Below are 16,865 nucleotides of genomic sequence, written 5' to 3'. Positions count from 1 at the left end.
AGCTGGAGCTTGTGAGAAATGCAGCCGCTCAGGCCCGGCCCTGGCCTCCTGAAACAGGATCTCCACTTTCACAGGCCCCGGGGACCAGAGCACCCTGGAGTCCGACAAGCTCCGCTGGAGATCCTGGAACGTGGAGGCGGCTTCAGGGCTCCCGTGGCTGACGCATCCTCGAGCAGCCCGGGCTGACACCTAATGAGCGAGAATCCTACCAAACCCTTACGTTCATTTGGCCTGTTTGTGTTTAAGCATGTTCGCTCTGCTCTCCTGTTTTACACAATCACGGGGGACATGGCTGCAGAGTGACCTGATACTCCACAGGGGACACGCTCTCCCGCGTGGCATGTGTTTTTGTCCATTTCCCAGAGGCAGCTGGCAGGGCACCCAGCCGCACATTCCTGACTGTGTCCCAGTTAGATCACCTTACTTTCAAAGGCCAAGCGTCTGGACGAAGACCCAGCCTGCAGAGCTAGCTGCAGAGAGAAGGACCGAACTCACACTTGACTCATCTCAAGGCCACTGGGTCTCACCGGACTCACGCTGCCCCGTGCATAGAACTGCAGGCGGGCCAAGGAGACCAAATCTCGCCCATGAGGCTGATCTGCAGTGCTCAGGAGTGCCAGGGTTGATTCGAGAGCACATATTGTGAAAAAGGAGGCAGTTCTACATGACAATGTGTCACTGAAGTGCAAAGGAAAGAAGTGAGTAGTTGAAACTATTTTCTTCCAAACATCACGACATCACATTTGACATCACAAGTCAGTAAACAGACCACATTCGAATTTTTAAGATCAGAAAACTCATCTTCAAAGAGATGTCATGCTCCTAAATGTCCTTTTAACACCTGCCCATCCCTCCCTCCCTCCCTGCATCTATCCTTCCATCCATCCATCTACCCCACCCATCCATCCATCCATCTACCCCACCCATCCATCCATCTACCCCATCCATCCATCCATTCCTCCACCCATCCATATATTCATCCATCCATCTATCCATCTACGCTTCCAACCCCCCATCTATCCACCCAGTATTTTTAACAGTCTCTGTGGCTTATGGAAACTTAAAATGGCTAGAGATATTCATTGCTCTTGACACTCAGGTACAAGAAGCGTAATTGATTGTTATTTCTAAGGGAAATTAAGTATGTTTCAAGTGTCCCCACTCGCTCAGGTTGGTGAGGAGCCCCGTGCTGGGTGATTTTTCTGCAGCACCTTTTCCATGCCTCCAAGGCTGCGCCAGGCCCCAAGGCCGCCGCCAGTGCCCTTGGCCAGGTCTGCTTTTCCTGCAGAGGAGATTGGACTTGCACCTCTCCCTCAGGGCCAAGCTTTACACCCGGCCTTCAGTCAGTGCCCCCATGCCATGGTACTTGGATCCTGGGCACCTCGGGCACCCTGTAACCCCCATGTGAAGCCTGCCCCTTCAGGTAATCTTCAGATGCATGAGAGAGACCCCCCAGACTGTTCTTGTTCCAGACACAGTGGCTAAGGGGGTGGCCGTGTGATGACATGGCCTTCTGGGACTTCTGACCCGGGCACCTTCAGGTCTCTCATCTGCCCTCCACCTGACCCCACGAGCTACTGCAGGCAAGGATTCCCCACCTGAGCCCAGGTGACCCTCAGACGGTCAGAGAACGTCATGACACGTTGCCGTCCAAGTGCTGGGTTGTTGGGTACACAGCAGTAGGTAGCTGAACCAAGCGCCAGACAGGAGACCCTGACAAGCAGGTGCCCCTGGCATTGAGTAAACCTTCTGCAGAGATGCTAGCTCAGGGAACGCCAGAGAGTGGAGAGAGGTGACAGATGTGATGCCTGGGGAGGAGGGCAGACCAGAGCGGTGACTGCTCAGTCCCTCCCCCCAGCCCACCAGCCAAGCAAGGCCCAGACTCCAGGGAGGGGAGGGGTGGGGCCACCTTGGAGACGCCTGGACACACAGACCGAGGGCTGGGACACAAGGCCCCAACTCAAGGACATCAGATGAGTCTTGAGTGGAGAGGGATTAGAGTCACCAAAAAGGAAGATTATTGTTGTTTAGTCGTCAAGTCATGTCCGACTCTCTGTGACCCCAAGGACTGCAGCATGCCAGGCCTCCCTGTCCCTCACCACTTCCCAGAGTTTGCCCATGTTCATGTGCATTGAATTGGTGATGCCATCCAACTGCCTCATCCTCTGTGGTCCCCTTCCCCTGCCTTCAATCCTTCCCAGCATCAGGGTCTTTTCCAAGGAGTCAGCTCTTCACATCAGATGGCCAAAGTATTGGAGCTTCAGCTTTAGCATCAATCTTTCCAATGAATATTCAGGACTGATTTCCTTTAGGATGGACTGGTTGGATCTCTTTGCTGTTTAAGAAAGGAAGATGCCTTACAACAAAAAGACAAACAAAAAGTCAACCAGTGAATATCTGTTTCAAATATTTCCACGTATGAGTGCAGAGGAGACAGGGCCCTTGGAGTCTCTCCAGTGTCCTCTGATTCCAGGATTCCTGAGAGTTGGACTATAAAGAAAGCTGAGTGCCAAAGAATTGATGCTTTTGAACTGTGGTGTTGGAGAAGACTCTTGAGAGTCCCTTGGACTGCAAGGAGATCCAACCAGTCCATCCTAAAGGAAATCAGTCCTGAATATTCATTGGAAGGACTGATGCTAAAGCTGAAGCTCCAATACTTTGGCCACCTGATGCGGAGAGCTGACTCATTTGAAAAGACCCTGATGCTGGGAAAGATTGAAGGTGGGAGGAGAAGGGGATGACAGAGGAAGAGATGATTGGATGGCATCACTGACTCAATGGACCTGAGTTTGAGTAAGCTCTGGGAGTTGGTGATGGACAGGGAGGCCTGAGGTGCTGCAGTCCATGGGGTTGCAAAGAGTCAGACATGACTGAGCGACTGAACTGAAGTGAAATGAACTGAACTGGGGTTTTATGATGATGCCTCGGGGCCAGTTGCAGGAAGTGGGAAAAGATCATCAGGGACCCCGTGCCCTCATGATTTATTCCTGTACTAATTTTTCTGTTCATCAAGTAAGATGATTCTCATTATAAAACTCAAAGATTTCTCACCAAAAATTAAAAAAGAAGACAATAGTAAGAAAAATTCTCAAATAGAGCCATGTTGGAGGATCAAGCCTGTCAGGAATTAAACTGTAACTAAAACTTCTGTCGCTGAATCCAGGTGTGGGTGGGGCAGGGCTGGGTAGACAGAATGGTGGATTTCAGACCAAGAGCGAGATTGGTTTTAGTTTTCAATAAAATGTTTGGGAGAAATGGTTCAGCAGGTGGAGAAAAAGGACAGTTTGTGTCCAATGTCTTTAGAACTAAAGACATCCAGAACCATCAGAAAATTATACAGCAAAAACCAGATTGTGAATCTTCTAGAATGGAGCCTCATTGAAAAGGTCTTTTTTTTTTTTGGATGTCCCAGCTCTAGAAACCATAATGGGAAATACTGACAAATGTGACCACAGGAAAGTGTAAAATAGATGGATGAGAAATACCTCCCACAAGGTCAACATTTGGGGACCATATTTTTCATACGCCTGACAAAAAAATCCACATATATACGGGTTTTTAGGAATAAATTAGAAATCAAGTCACCCCAAGAACAGAAAGGGCAGCACAGTTCAGTCAGTTCAGTTCAGTCGCTCAGTCGTGTCCGACTCTTTGCGACCCCATGAATCGCAGCACGCCAGGCCTCCCTGTCCATCACCAACTCCCACAGTTCACTCAGACTCACATCCATCAAGTCAGTGATGCCATCCAGCCATCTCATCCTCTGTCGTCCCCTTCTCCTCCTGCCCCCAATCCCTCCCAGCATCAGAGTCTTTTCCAATGAGTCAACTCTTTGCATGAGGTGGCCAGAGTACTGGAGTTTCAGCTTTAGCATCATTCCTTCCAAAGAAATCCTAGGGCTGATCTCCTTCAGAATGGACTGGTTGGATCTCCTTGCACAGCCACACACAAAACAGAAGAAAAAAATATGACACAGGGCTAAGCTCAGCAATAAGATTAAAAAAAAAAATTCCTACTGGAATTCAGAAATTGTATTGGAAAAAATCTCTATGTTGGTGAGAACATTCCTGCATATTTGGTAGGAATCTTAAATCAGAATGATCTAATATGTTGGCTGAGTCCCTTCACTGTTCACCTGAAATTATCACAACACTGTTAATTGGCTATACCCCAATACAAAATAAAAAGTTTTTAAAATTTAGAAAGAGAATGATCTAGAAGACAGTTTGGAAATAGGTATCATGAAACAAATGTCTGTGCCTTTTGAGTCATTATTTGTTGTAAAGTAAATAATGACACGGAGTGAAGAGAAGAGGGCATGAAGATGCCCTCGTGCTGTGCTGTGGGCTTAGTCGCTCAGCCGTATCCGACTCTCTGCGACCCCATGGACTGTAGCCCACCAGGCTCCTCTGTCCGTGGGATGCTCCAGGCAAGAGTACTGGAGTGGGTAGCCTTTCCCTTCTCCAGGGGCTCTTCCCAACCCAGGGATCGAACCCAGGTCTCCCGCATCACAGGCAGATTCTTTACTGTCTGAGCCACCAGGGAAGCCCATGAATAGTGGAGTGGGTAGCCTATCCCTTCTCCAGGGGATCTTCCTGACACAGGAAGCGAACTGGGCTCTCCTGCATTGCAGGTGGATTCTTTACCAGATGAGCTACCAGGGAAGCCCAAAGATGCCCTTACAATATTACTTTTTTTTTTTTTTAAGTAAAATAGAAAAAACAGAGCAATAAAAGCTGTCAATAGGTCTTAAATGGAGGTTGGTTATGTCAGCTATGGTAAATACATGGAATATCACACAGTAGTAAAAAAATGACATACATAGCTATTTGTTGATACTAAACTATTTCTATATCACATTGTTGATAGAAAAAGCCAATTTCAGAGCAGCGTGCTTGCTGTGACCTGGTTTGAGCATAACCGTAGCTTGAGTTTGTATAAACAAGTTGATTCCTCTCACTCTGCAGGGTCATCTCCCTTGGGTGCGTTTGGAAAGAACGAGGTCTGGTCCTTTTCCAGACTTTCCGCACACCGTTCCCTCTCCGTGATTTGCTACGGGCTTGGCCTTGGCCGGGCTTCTTTTCTCATTCTGCTTTTATAGGCAGAAGGGCGCCGAGCCAAGTTCAGCCACGGTCGTGTCCAGGCGGCTGAGCTTGGAGAAGCTCTCCTTTCTCTGTTTCTGGATGGCTTGGGTTTTTTCCACTTTGGGCCTGTATCATTTCTATAGAAACAAAGAATAAAGTTTCGAAGATAAGTGCAGAGCTGTGCGTGGTAGGCTGAGCATTCCTGCTCTGGGTGGTGTATTTGAAGAGGTCCAGAGCACCCGTCACACCGCGGAGGACCCTGGGCGTTCCATGGGCCACCCGTCCCAGCCTAGCGGCCATCCTTCCTGTCCGCTGCCCAGGCTCCCACTCGCACAGCCATGCTGGGCCTTCAGAGACCAGCAGTGCCTCCAGGGGGCCCGGCGTGGGGGCTGCCATCTGGGACCGGCTTGCTGGCAGCTGGCCCCTCCCAGGCTGAGGCCTGGGCTCCTTCCATCCACTGTGACGCCGAGGAATTAGCACGGCTTCCCCTGCTTCTTCTCTGCTGACTCTACAAGCATCGGGTGGGCGGACTCATGTGAGTACAGTCTGGCCATCCCGCCCCTGTTCAGGGGTGCGGGCCCCTTGTTAGGCCTGGTCGGGTGGGAGCCACAGTCTGCACCCTCCAGCTCACCTGCCTTCTGGGGCCCCGGCCTGGTGCACCCCGCCCTACCCCACGGGCTCAGTCCCGGCCCGCAGGCTAGAGAGTGCCCCACGCGACCCCGCCACGTGTTTGAGTCTGCTCTGACCCCTGAACATGACCCTTGAGGGATCGACCGTCTCAGTCATGGAACGTAGCCTCTGAGGAAGAATGTGGGTCTGCCCTGGCATCCTGATGGCCTGTGACACCTGCCGGGTTCATTTCCACCCCTGGTATCCTGATGGCCTGTGATACCAGCTGGGTTCATTTCAGCCTCCCCTTGAGGGACTGAGGCCTGAACCTGTCTCTCAACCTCCCTGGAATGTGGTTTGGAATCATCTCTCCGGAACTCTGATGAAGACCCCAAGGAGGAGAAATGCCCGGGTGACCCCTCGGACGTTGCCCTGAGACTCCGCGGTTCTAGAGGACAGAGTTCAGCCCTGGGCCCACCCGCTCCACAGGCCATAGCCAAGCCCCCCTGCAATCAGAGGCTGCTCCCTGGCCCCTGGGCACTCTGGGCAGAAGTGAGGGGCTTCAGAGATGGGCTCCCCTGGGCGGGTGCTGGGAGTGAGGGGCAGCAGGAGAGGCTGATTCTTGGCAAGACTGCCGCCCGCTCGTTATGCAGGAGGGCAGAGCAGTGATGGAATACAGGGCTGCCTGGTGCTCTGGGGTCCTGCAGCCCCCCGGCCCTCCTCTCAACCTCAAGCAAAGTCCGGCCAGCAAGTCATCCCTGCCAGTGGCCCCCACCCTGGCACCCTCACAGAGCTCAGGTGCTTGGAGAAAATGCCTGGGCAGCCTGTCTTGGGTCCGGTGTTGCCACCACCTTCCCACAAGACTGGGCCAAACAGGGGCCTGAGCTCCTTCATCTTATAGTCAGGACTGAGCAGAGATGAGCATCGTCTACTGGAGATGCTGGAAGGCAGCCCCTGTGTTTCACAGGGGGAGAAACCCAGGGTCAGAGAGGGACGGGGGTGGCCCAGCTATGCAGACTGGTCAGAGGCAGTGCCCAGGGTCACCTGTTGTCCTGGCCGTGGGTCCCTGGACAGCGGTTCCCTCCAGCTGAGCCTCGGTTTCCCCCATGGATGCAGCTCCCCTGCTGTCTGAGCAGATGAACTGGGCACAGAGTTGCAGACAGATGGACTCCAAGGACCACCTAGACCTGCGGGCTCTGGGTGTGGCCCTGGGACCCCTCCAGTGCTGGGTCGGGGACAGGGAGGCACCCACGAGCGTGGCCTGTGGCTCAAGGTGGTCTGGATTTCACAGGCCATGGCAAATCTATGACAACACACCTGTCACCTGTGCAAGCCGCCTTCACTTCCCAGCACTCGGGGTAGCTGACACCACCAGGGTCTCCTCCACACCGACCAGAGCTGGCTGACTGCACCCTGACAGGCTCCCAGAAGTGCTTGGCTCCTGGTGAGCCTGCTCTCATTGGTGCCTACCTTTGTCCCTCTCTGGTGACACGTGTCCTCCGCTGTCTTTAACTTGTTCCCTTCCCTCTGGAGGACAGGCCATCTGTCCCCTTTCCCTCCATCATGTCAGAGATGCTGGTGGCCTTCTCTGGCAGGGTGGTGGGCTCCAAGGGATCACGGCCAAGGTGTACTTGGAGAGGGCTGACCCCAAGGTGGGGACTGGTCAGCTGGAGTTTGGGGCCACCCATCCGTCCCTCCTGACCCCGTGAAGAGCTGAGATGCTGGGAGTCCGTTCTGTACCCCCCAGGGCCGCGGCGGCAGTGAGCAAAGGTGGGTGTGCGGACACCCTGTGTGCGTGTGGCTCAGTCCAGGGGAGGATGCTGGCCTGCAAGTTTACACCGTGGAACTCAGGGAAGACGTTCAGACGCTGAGCAAGGACAGTCAGTGCCAGGCCCCAGGAAGCCGCTGGAGACTGCCATGTGTGATGACTCCCAAGCTCAGACCCACAATGGGAGCACGGCACAAGTAGGGGAGGCCTGGCGAACATCAGGGAGGCTCTTGGAAGAGGAGTCCTTGGAGGGGGCAGTGGAGGATGAGAAGGAGCTCACCAGGCAGCGGGGATGCTGGTTGTGTGGGGGAGGCCGTGAGGACCAGGACAGGCACAGCCGGCCGGCGTGCACAGGGTGGGGCTGACTCCGGGTGGAGAGGCCTGAAGGGGGTGTCCAGGATGATGTGTCTGGTGCGGGGGCTGGAGCCCGGCTGTAAAACTCCCTGATTCTCTATTACTTCTAATGATCAGAGCACGTCACACGGGTCAGGAGGGAAGGGCCAGGCTGGGTGATGGTGCGGGGTCAGTGTCTCCACGTCAACGTACCTCCTAGGCAGAGACTGGGCGCTGCCCTCACCAGCTCGGCTCCTGGCCGCATCACTGAAGCACGTCTGTCCACTCTCTGCGGCACGTTTCTATATTTTCAAACACAGATGAGAGTGCAGGATACACAGAGGCACTCGTATAAGGTCACACTTTGTCCTCAGACGTGGTGCGACCTTTACAGGAGGCTGGGCTCGGGCTGTGTGGGTTCAGGACGGCTGCACTGACCGTCCCGGGTGCCATGGTCTCGTCCCCCCAGCTCGGGGAGTGACTTCCCCGGGGTCGACGTCTCGTCCTCATGACACCATCCTGTCCGTCCGGCGCCTTTCCTCTTCTCTCACTCCTCTGTCTCTGCGTCCCTACACGGGTCCCTGGGTCCCTGTGGCGTCTCTAGAGCCCCCACCTCCCCTGCTGGGGCAGCTCCAGGCTACTGCCTGAATGCTTGGGGGCCCTGCCTCTCAGCCAGTTCCGTTTTCATCTTAGTCTGTCACCTCACCATCTCCCTCCTCGTCTCTTTCTACAGAGTCCCGTGAATTTACTAGGAGCACAGAGCAGACAGTGTCTAAAAATTGCCTTCCTCCTGCTGTGAGCAGTGACTCAGGACTATATATTCATACACACACACACACCCAGGCGTGTATGTACATGGGTACATAGTGGGTTTCCCTGCATCTTGAGGTCGTTTCCTCACAGCAGAGGCTGCAGAATCCTTTGTCCACCTAGAGGGTCCTTAAACGGAACGTGGGGGTGGGCTTCCGCAATGGGGGATGGGCTACCCGGTCCCTCTCGCTGTGCCCTGAGAACCCCCTGGTGCAGCCTGTCTGTGGAAGGCGATCACCTGCCCTGCTGGAAGACTGGTGTCTGGAGCAGACACAACGGCCAGCCCGGCCCAGGCAGGATGCCATCTCACCCCTCAGTCCAGACAGACAGACCCCCGCCCCTCAGTCAGACAGACAGACCCCCACCCCTCAGTCAGATAGACAGACCCACACCCCCGCCCCTCAGTCCAAACAGACAGACCTACACCCTTCAGTCAGACAGACAGATCCCCCGCTCCCCCCTAGTCAGACAGACAGATAGACCCCCACCCTCAGTCCAGACGGACAGACAGACCCCCGCCCCTCAGTCAGACAAACAGACCTGCACCACCCCCCTCAGTCCAGACAGACAGACCCCCACCCCTCAGTCCAGACACTCAGACAGACCTCCGCCCCTCAGTCAGACAAACAGACCTGCACCACCCCCCTCAGTCCAGACAGACAGACCCCCACCTCTCAGTCCAGACAGACAGACCCTCACCCCTAAGTCAGACAGACTCTCACCCCTCAGTCATAGAGACCCTCACCCCCACCCCTCATTCAGACAGACCCGCACCCCTGCCCCTCAGTCCAGACAGACAGATCCCCACCCCTAAGTCAGACAGACCCTCACCCCTCAGTCATACAGACCCTCACCCCCACCCCTCATTCAGACAGACCCGCACCCCTGCCCCTCATTCCAGACAGACAGACCCCCACCCCTCAGTCCAGACAGACACACCCATACCTCTTCCCCTCAGTCAGACAGACAGACATGCACCCCTACTCCTCAGCCCAGACAGACAGACAGACCCCCACCCTTCAGTCCAGACAGACAGACCCGCAACCCCACCCCTCAGTTCAGGCAGGTCTGCACCACCCCCCACAGCTCTCTCACAGGAAACTGGGGCTTGCTCCCAGATAACTGGAGGGTGTAAAGTATCTTTTCCAGAAAGACTGAACAAAGTCCTGGGAGCCCCAGACTGCTTCTGGGCTCAGGTCCCTCCTCCTGCCAGTGGCCCACTCTGCGGAGGCATCTCCACCCACCCAGCCCAGAGACGGGACAGAGAACCGTTCCGGTGTGGGTGTAGACACAAGATGGTTGGCATGGCCTGGGGTGCAGCCCTCACACCTTCTGGCAGAGTGTGGCAGGCCCTGGGGGTCTCACCCCATCCCAGAGGCTGCCCCTCTTAGGCAGGAAGCACAGGTAGGGGGAACACCTGCCCCCAATCCCTTTTCTCCATGCGCTTTGCTATTGAACCTCTGTGGTTGTCACTGAGGGTATCAGAAATCCCTTGAGTGGACTGCTACCCAGGATTCCTGACTCAGGGCTTCCGCGCCAGTGTTTCCCTGGGGAAATGGTGCCGGGCAGTGGGCAGGTGCCTGACTCCACGCTGCATTCTTTCTTTAAAGTATTTATCTTATTTATTATTTGTTTGACCATGCCAGACTTAGCTGTGGCGTGCTGGTTCTTTGAGAAGGGGACCTTCAGTTGCAGCATGTGAGCTCTTAGCTGTGAGATCTAGTTCCCTGACCAGGGTCTAACCCGGGCCCCCTGCACTGGGATGTGGAGTCAGCCAGTGGACAACCAGGGATTCCCCATGCTTCATTCTTGTGGATCATCTTCACAAAGAGGGCAAGTGGGGTGGAGACTGTTGACGGATTTTATTGCCCCAGCATGATCAGTGCCTCATTGGCTTTGAGTCAACTACAGAGCCAATTCTTAAAGAGATGGGAGTACCAGACCGCCAGACCTGCCTCCTGAGAAATCTATATGCAGGTCAAGAAGCAACAGTTAGAAATGGACATGGAACAACAAACTGGTTCCAAATCAGGAAAGGAGTAAGTCAAGGCTGTATATTGTCACTTTGCTTATTTAACTTATATGCAGAATATATCATGCGAAAAGCTGGGCTGGATAAAGCACCAGCTGGGATCAAGATTGCCAGGAGAAATATCAATAACCTCAGATATGCAGATGACACCACCCTTATGGCAGAAAGTGAAGAAGAACTAAAGAGCCTCTTGATGAAAGTGAAAGAAGAGAAAGAAAAGTTGGCTTAAAACTCAACATTCAGAAAACTAAGATCATGGCATCCGGTCCCATCACTTCATGGGAAATAGATGGGGAAACAGTGGAAACAGTGGCAGACTATTTTTTGGGGCTCCAGAATCACTGCAGATGGTGACTGCAGCCATGAAATTAAAAGACACTTACTCCTTGGAAGGAAAGTTATGACCAACCTAGATAGCATATTAAAAAGCAGAGACATACTTTGCCAACAAAGGTCCGTCTAGTCAAAGCTATGGTTTTTCCAGTGGTCATGTATGGATATGAGAGTTGGAATATAAAGAAAGCTGAGTGCTGAAGAATTGATGCTTTTGAAGTGTGGTGTTGGAGAAGACTCTTGAGAGTCCCTTGGACTGCAGGGAGATCCAACCAGTCCATTCTAAAGGAGATCAATCCTGGGTGTTCTTTGGAAGGAATGATGCTAAAGCTGAAACTCCAATACTTGGGCCACCTCGTGCGAAGAGTTGACTCATTGGAAAAGACTCTGATGCTGGGAGGGATTGGGGGCAGGAGGAGAAGGGGATGACACAGGATGAGATGGCTAGATGGCATCACTGACTCGAGGGACATGAGTTTGGGTGAATTCTGGGAGTTGGTGATGGATAGGGAGTCCTGGCGTGCTGCAGTTCATGGGGTTGCAAATAATCGGATACGACTGAGCAACTGAACTGAACTGAGCACCGAAGAATTGATGCTTTTGAACTGTGGTGTTGGAGAAGACTCTTGAGAGTCCCTTGGACTGCAAGGAGATCCAACCAGTCCAGCCTAAAGGAGATCAGTCCTGAATATTCATTGGAATGACTGAAGCTGAAGCTGAAACTCCAATACTTTGGCCACCTGATGTGAAGAACCGACTTATTGGAAAAGACCCTGATGCTGGGAAAGATTTAAGGTAGGAGGAAAAGGGGATGACAGAGGATTAGATGGTTGGATGGCATCATCGACTCAATGGACATGAGTTTGAGTAAATCCTGGGAGTTGGTGATGGACAGGGAGGCCTGGCGTGCGTCCATGGGGTTGCAAAGAATTAGACACGACTGAGTGACTGAACTGAAATGAACTGAACTGAACAGAGCCAATGTGCCAACCATGAGGAGCCTCTTGCATTATGGAGAAGGGGCTGTGCCTGCCAGGGTGGGCTGAGGGGTACGTTTCGTCCTGTCTCCTCTTACCTGAGCCTGACTAAAGTTGGGCTCACGGCAGGGGACAGACCACCGGGACTGAGATGTTGTCACCAGACTAGAGAAAACACAAGAAGGGATCAGCCAGTGAACCCTGCTTGTGACGTCGCTGTTTGGGGGGGCAGCAGAGATGAGGTAGGGACACCTGAGATGGCTTTGGATAAGTGATTTGCTCTTCCCAAGTCCTGTCTTCTAAAGACTCCAACACCAAAAAGCTTCTGTCTTCAGTTACCATTGATTTCTTTTACCTAAACAGCTGGCATCAAGCCATGTTTCTCCAGCAGTTTGTACTGACCCAAGGCTTCTGGGTTCTTGTAATGGTCCCTCCCCTTCTTATAATGCTTTGCTCTGAAGTTCCCTAAACTCTTTCCTAAGATTTAACTCCTTTGACCTTAATTCCCTTTAAGGAAGAAGGCAGGGGAAGAACGCTGGCTTCGTTTTCTAAATGAGGATTCTGCTGCTCAGGCAGGCTAGAAGATTCCCCAGGCTTGTGTGGCTGGTGGACACCCAGAATGCTGCTGCTAGAACCCAGGATGTCTGTTCTGTCTCCAACAAGTAAGGGGGTGTGTAAGGGTGCTGGGGTTAGGGTCTTCCCATATGGGACCAACTTTTCAGTGGGAATTCCAGCTCCAGACATAGAGCTCATGCTTTGCCCCCACCTCCCCATCACAGCGCCGAGGGCTGCTCCGCCAGCTGCAGTGCTTGGCTTAGTATCCCCAGTGGCTGGCGCTTAGTGACCATCTGGGGACTCAAATCCTGCCTCAAATTGCTATTGTCTTTCCCGTGGCTCTGGGGGACCAGGGACCCGTGGAGATGAGAGACTTGGTCCCTTAATGGGAAAGGAGATAAATGAAATGAGGACTTTGATTACCTGCAACGATATTGCCAAACCTACTGCTCAGCATGGGGATTAGTACAGAAGCTAATGGTTTACACAGAATTTAAAGAAGGAAATGAGAAGAGATAAGGCTGAGTAGTAGCTGATCCAAAAAAGCAGAAGTCTTAGAAATGCTCACTAACTCTGGGTGCAGTTTTAACCTTTTGGAGCACTCAAGCATCCTCCCTTGGGCAGTCTTTTTCCTCTTTTTAAAATCGAAACTCACTCCTATTCCCCTCTTCCTCCATATTTTTTAGAAGCCAATCAAGACATCATAAAATCTCTTCTGTACCATCTTCATGTGTATTTCTAAGAGATAAGGACTCATATACTTAGGCAGGATAATGGTTTTGTGGATGTTAAAACTTTCTTAATATCATCAAATATTAAGTGCTCACATTTTCGATTGTCTCATTAACGTCAATTTAATCTTTTAATATTTTGTTTGAATAAGAATCCAAATAAGGTTAACACAGTGGGTTTGACTGATGTTTATAAAGTCTCTTTCAATCTGTAGCTTTCCCTTTCATCCTTTATTCTTTGACAGTTTATCTGTAAAAAAACATTGCTAATGTATTTTGTTTTGTGTTTTCATTGTTATGTTTCAAGGGGAGGAGGAAAGCAAAGAAACAAGTCCTGGGTCTAGGGTAACTCTCCTGGGTTTTTGATAAATGTAGTTTCTTCCAACTTTTCGAAGTTGGAGGAGAAGAGAAGAGAAATGCAGGATGTGGTCACTTTCCTTGTTCTTTGCTTTTGGTTACAACTCACATTTCATCCCTTGGTTGTCTGAAGGAATGGTTGATACACATGCAATTCTCAATTTTTAAAAATATTTTTTATTGTAGTCTAATTGATTTACAATTTTTGTTAGCTTCTACTGTACAGCAGAGTGATTCATATATATGTGTGTATATAAGTTTGTGTATCTATATATATGTATAGATTTACATATACATATATATAGGCTTCCCAGGTGGCCCAGGGTAAAGAATCCACCTGCCAGTGCAGGAGGTGTGGGTTCAATTCCTGGGCCGGAAAGATGCCCTGGAGAAGGAAATGGCAACCCACTCCAATATTATTGCCTGGGAAATCCCATGGGCAGAGGAGCCTGGTGGGTCTATAGTTCAGGGGGTTGCAAAGAGTCAGACATGACTTAGCTACTAAACAATAGCAACAATTATGTATGTGTGTGTGTGTGTGTATATATATATATATATTGTTTTAGATTCTTTTCTGTTGTAGGTATTGAATATAGTTCCCTATTGGCATGTAGCTTATGAACAAGGTCATGATAGCTTCAGATGGACAGCAAAGGGACTCGGCCACACATAGACATGTATCCAGGTCCTTGTTGTTTATCTATTTTAGGTGCGATTCATGGGGTCGCAAAGAGTCAGACACGATTGAGCGACTGAACTGAACTGAACTGAGTGTGTATCTATTAATCCCAAACTCCTAGTTTATGCCAACTTCTTATAAGAGCTTTTGAAGGTAGGAGACAGGAACGCAAAGCTCTAAGGAGAGCAGGAAGGTGCTTCCGGAAGTCAGCAAGGAGCACTGAGTGAGCACTCGCTGTGTGCTAGGGACTGGCCTCAGCCCATTAAATGGGTTACCACTTACGGTTATTGTTCCCTTCCAATAGGACAAGATGATGTAAGGTAAAGCTGTCTTTAAATGGTCACAAAGCATCTGCCCCTCTTCCTAGTGCTCTGAAAGCTCCCTGGGAAAAGCCTCTGGTATACCTTGCAAATAGGCTCAATAGACATTTGTCATTGGTGGTCTAATAATCTACTTGCTTGTGAAGATAAGAAGAAGGGGTGACGTTCATTTTCATCACCCACCTGTGCCAAAATAGGCATTAAAATGTCAAAAGGGAAACGTTTGCTTCTTGTAACAGTGAACCACATTCACCAGTGCCATCGAGAACCATTTCAAAAAATCTAGATAAAATACATTTTAAAAATCAATTTAAAGGTACTGAAGAGCTGCCAAGGCAAAGGGTAATTGAGAGGTCAAGATCCTAGAGAGAAGGAAAACTCACAGAAATGAGTCCAGATTTGCTTCTTCTTCCTTCCTTAAGTTATTTACCAGCATTGGCGCCAAAGACTAGAAAACTGGGCAGAAGACCCTAGCTGAGAGTCTGAAGCTCCAGAAACCCAAAGAGCTGGGGACGGCAAACAGAGAAAAGTGCCTCCCAGAGAGGAAGGGCCTGGTAGGAACCCCAGCATCAGCCAAAGTCCACCAGGCATGTCTTCCCACAGATCCACTCAGCCCAACTCAAAGTGCTGGAGGCAAACTTCCTTCCCTGTTAAGGAACCACCAGAAGCCAAAAAGATTTCCTTGGGGGAAGATAATGTAATCCAGAATCTTAATCTATGCCTGAAATATTTTATGAGTGAGTGAAAGTCATTCAGTTGCATCAGATTCTTTGCAACTCCATGGACTGTAGCCTGCAAGGCTCCTCTGTGCCTGGAATTCTCACAGCAAGAATACTGGAGTAGGTTGCCATTCTCTTCTCCAGGGGACCTGCCTGACCCAGGGATTGAATCTGGGTCTTCTGCATTGCACATGGATTATTTACTATCTGAGCCACTAGGGAAGCCTGAAACAGTTTATACTTACTGTCAAACATTCAGTCAAAAATTACCAGACATACTAGAGACAATACTAAATGACCAAAATCCAGGCAAGAAAAACAAATGTTGGGAACAGACTTAGAGAAGATATAGACACAGGAGGTGTTACAGATTTTAACACCACTGGCTAATGTATTTAAATAAATAGTTAATTACATGGAAAGTTTTGATGAAGAACTATAAATTATGAAAAAGGCTAAAATGGACTAGAGCTGGGAGATAAAATAGCAAGTGTAAGAAGGCAGAGATGGATTTAATAGCAAATCAGAGACAATGAAAGAGATGAGTGAACTGGAAGATGGGCCAGTAGAAAGTTGTTCAGGAAATTAAGTAGATAGTCGTGTTTAAGCTTCCGAGACAAAGCAGAGAAGATCTTGGACTTGGCTTCTAACGTGCCTGGACACTGCCCTGCCTGTGAATGCCCTGACTTCCGGCTGAGAGTGCAAGACTCACAGCACCATAGATAAGAGAGAGGACGATCCTGAGGTTGCTGAGCTCCTGGAGGAAGTCTGATTAACCAAGCCTGGGCTTACCAGCATTCCCAGTTTTATCAGACAAAACAAACTGCATTAACGTGGAACCGGAGCTGCAGTTGCTCGCAGACCGATGACAAGGACAGCGGCACCCGGGTTGTAAGCCGGAGCCTCGCAGCGTTTGCAGCCGGAGCCTCGCAGCGTTTGCAGGCTCACCCACGGAGTGAGTGAGCTGCCTGCGGCCTTTTCCCAGCTGGGACTCCCCGTGTGCTGGGCCGGAGGAGGCAACGGCTACCACTCCAGCACTCTTGCCTGGAAAACCCCATGGATGGAGGAGCCTGGTGGGCTGCCGTCCATGAGGTCGCTGGAGTCGGACACGACTGAGCGACTCAGCAGCAGCAGGAGCAGCACGTGCGGCGCCACAGGACTTCCCAGTGCTGTTTAAGCCTGGATGTTGGTCAAAACCTGATTTGGTGTTGTATCCTCTGCTGTTTCTATTTCTTTTTTCTTTTAATGTTAGTATACTGAAAGAAAGCTAGATAGCTCTCTAATAAATATTGATATTATTTATTTGTATATGACGAGTGGGCTTATTTTGTTAACAAATCCTTTGAATCTGAGATGAAAGTGAAAACTATCTGCAAAATGAAAGTACCCAGAAAGACACATTAAGAGGCAAAATGATAATAAATGCAGAAAAAGAACATAAAAGAAGCATGCGAGATGGCGAAAAAAGTCTGATGTGTCTATAGTCGAAGCCCCAGAGGAGAGGACAGAACAGCTTTGAAGATGCACTAGCTGAGCAAGCCCCCAAACGCTAAAAGCA

General features: G+C 50.7%; 1 long non-coding RNA gene across 1 annotated transcript in view; it reads left to right on the top strand.

The window, feature by feature from the left end:
- The first annotated feature begins 5,116 nt into the window (after nt 1-5,116).
- LOC129655772 (uncharacterized) overlaps nt 5,117-16,865 on the top strand; it is a 35,801-nt gene continuing 24,052 nt past the window's right edge. Inside the window, exon 1 of the long non-coding RNA XR_008716118.1 lies at nt 5,117-5,619. This is a non-coding gene — a long non-coding RNA (uncharacterized LOC129655772). The remainder of the gene's footprint in view (nt 5,620-16,865) is intronic.

This window comes from Bubalus kerabau, chromosome 6, assembly GCF_029407905.1.
Source record: "Bubalus kerabau isolate K-KA32 ecotype Philippines breed swamp buffalo chromosome 6, PCC_UOA_SB_1v2, whole genome shotgun sequence".
In the NCBI taxonomy this organism is placed as follows: domain Eukaryota; kingdom Metazoa; phylum Chordata; class Mammalia; order Artiodactyla; family Bovidae; genus Bubalus; species Bubalus kerabau.
Note: the sequence above shows the minus strand (reverse complement) of the source record. Positions and strands in the feature narration are given on the sequence as shown.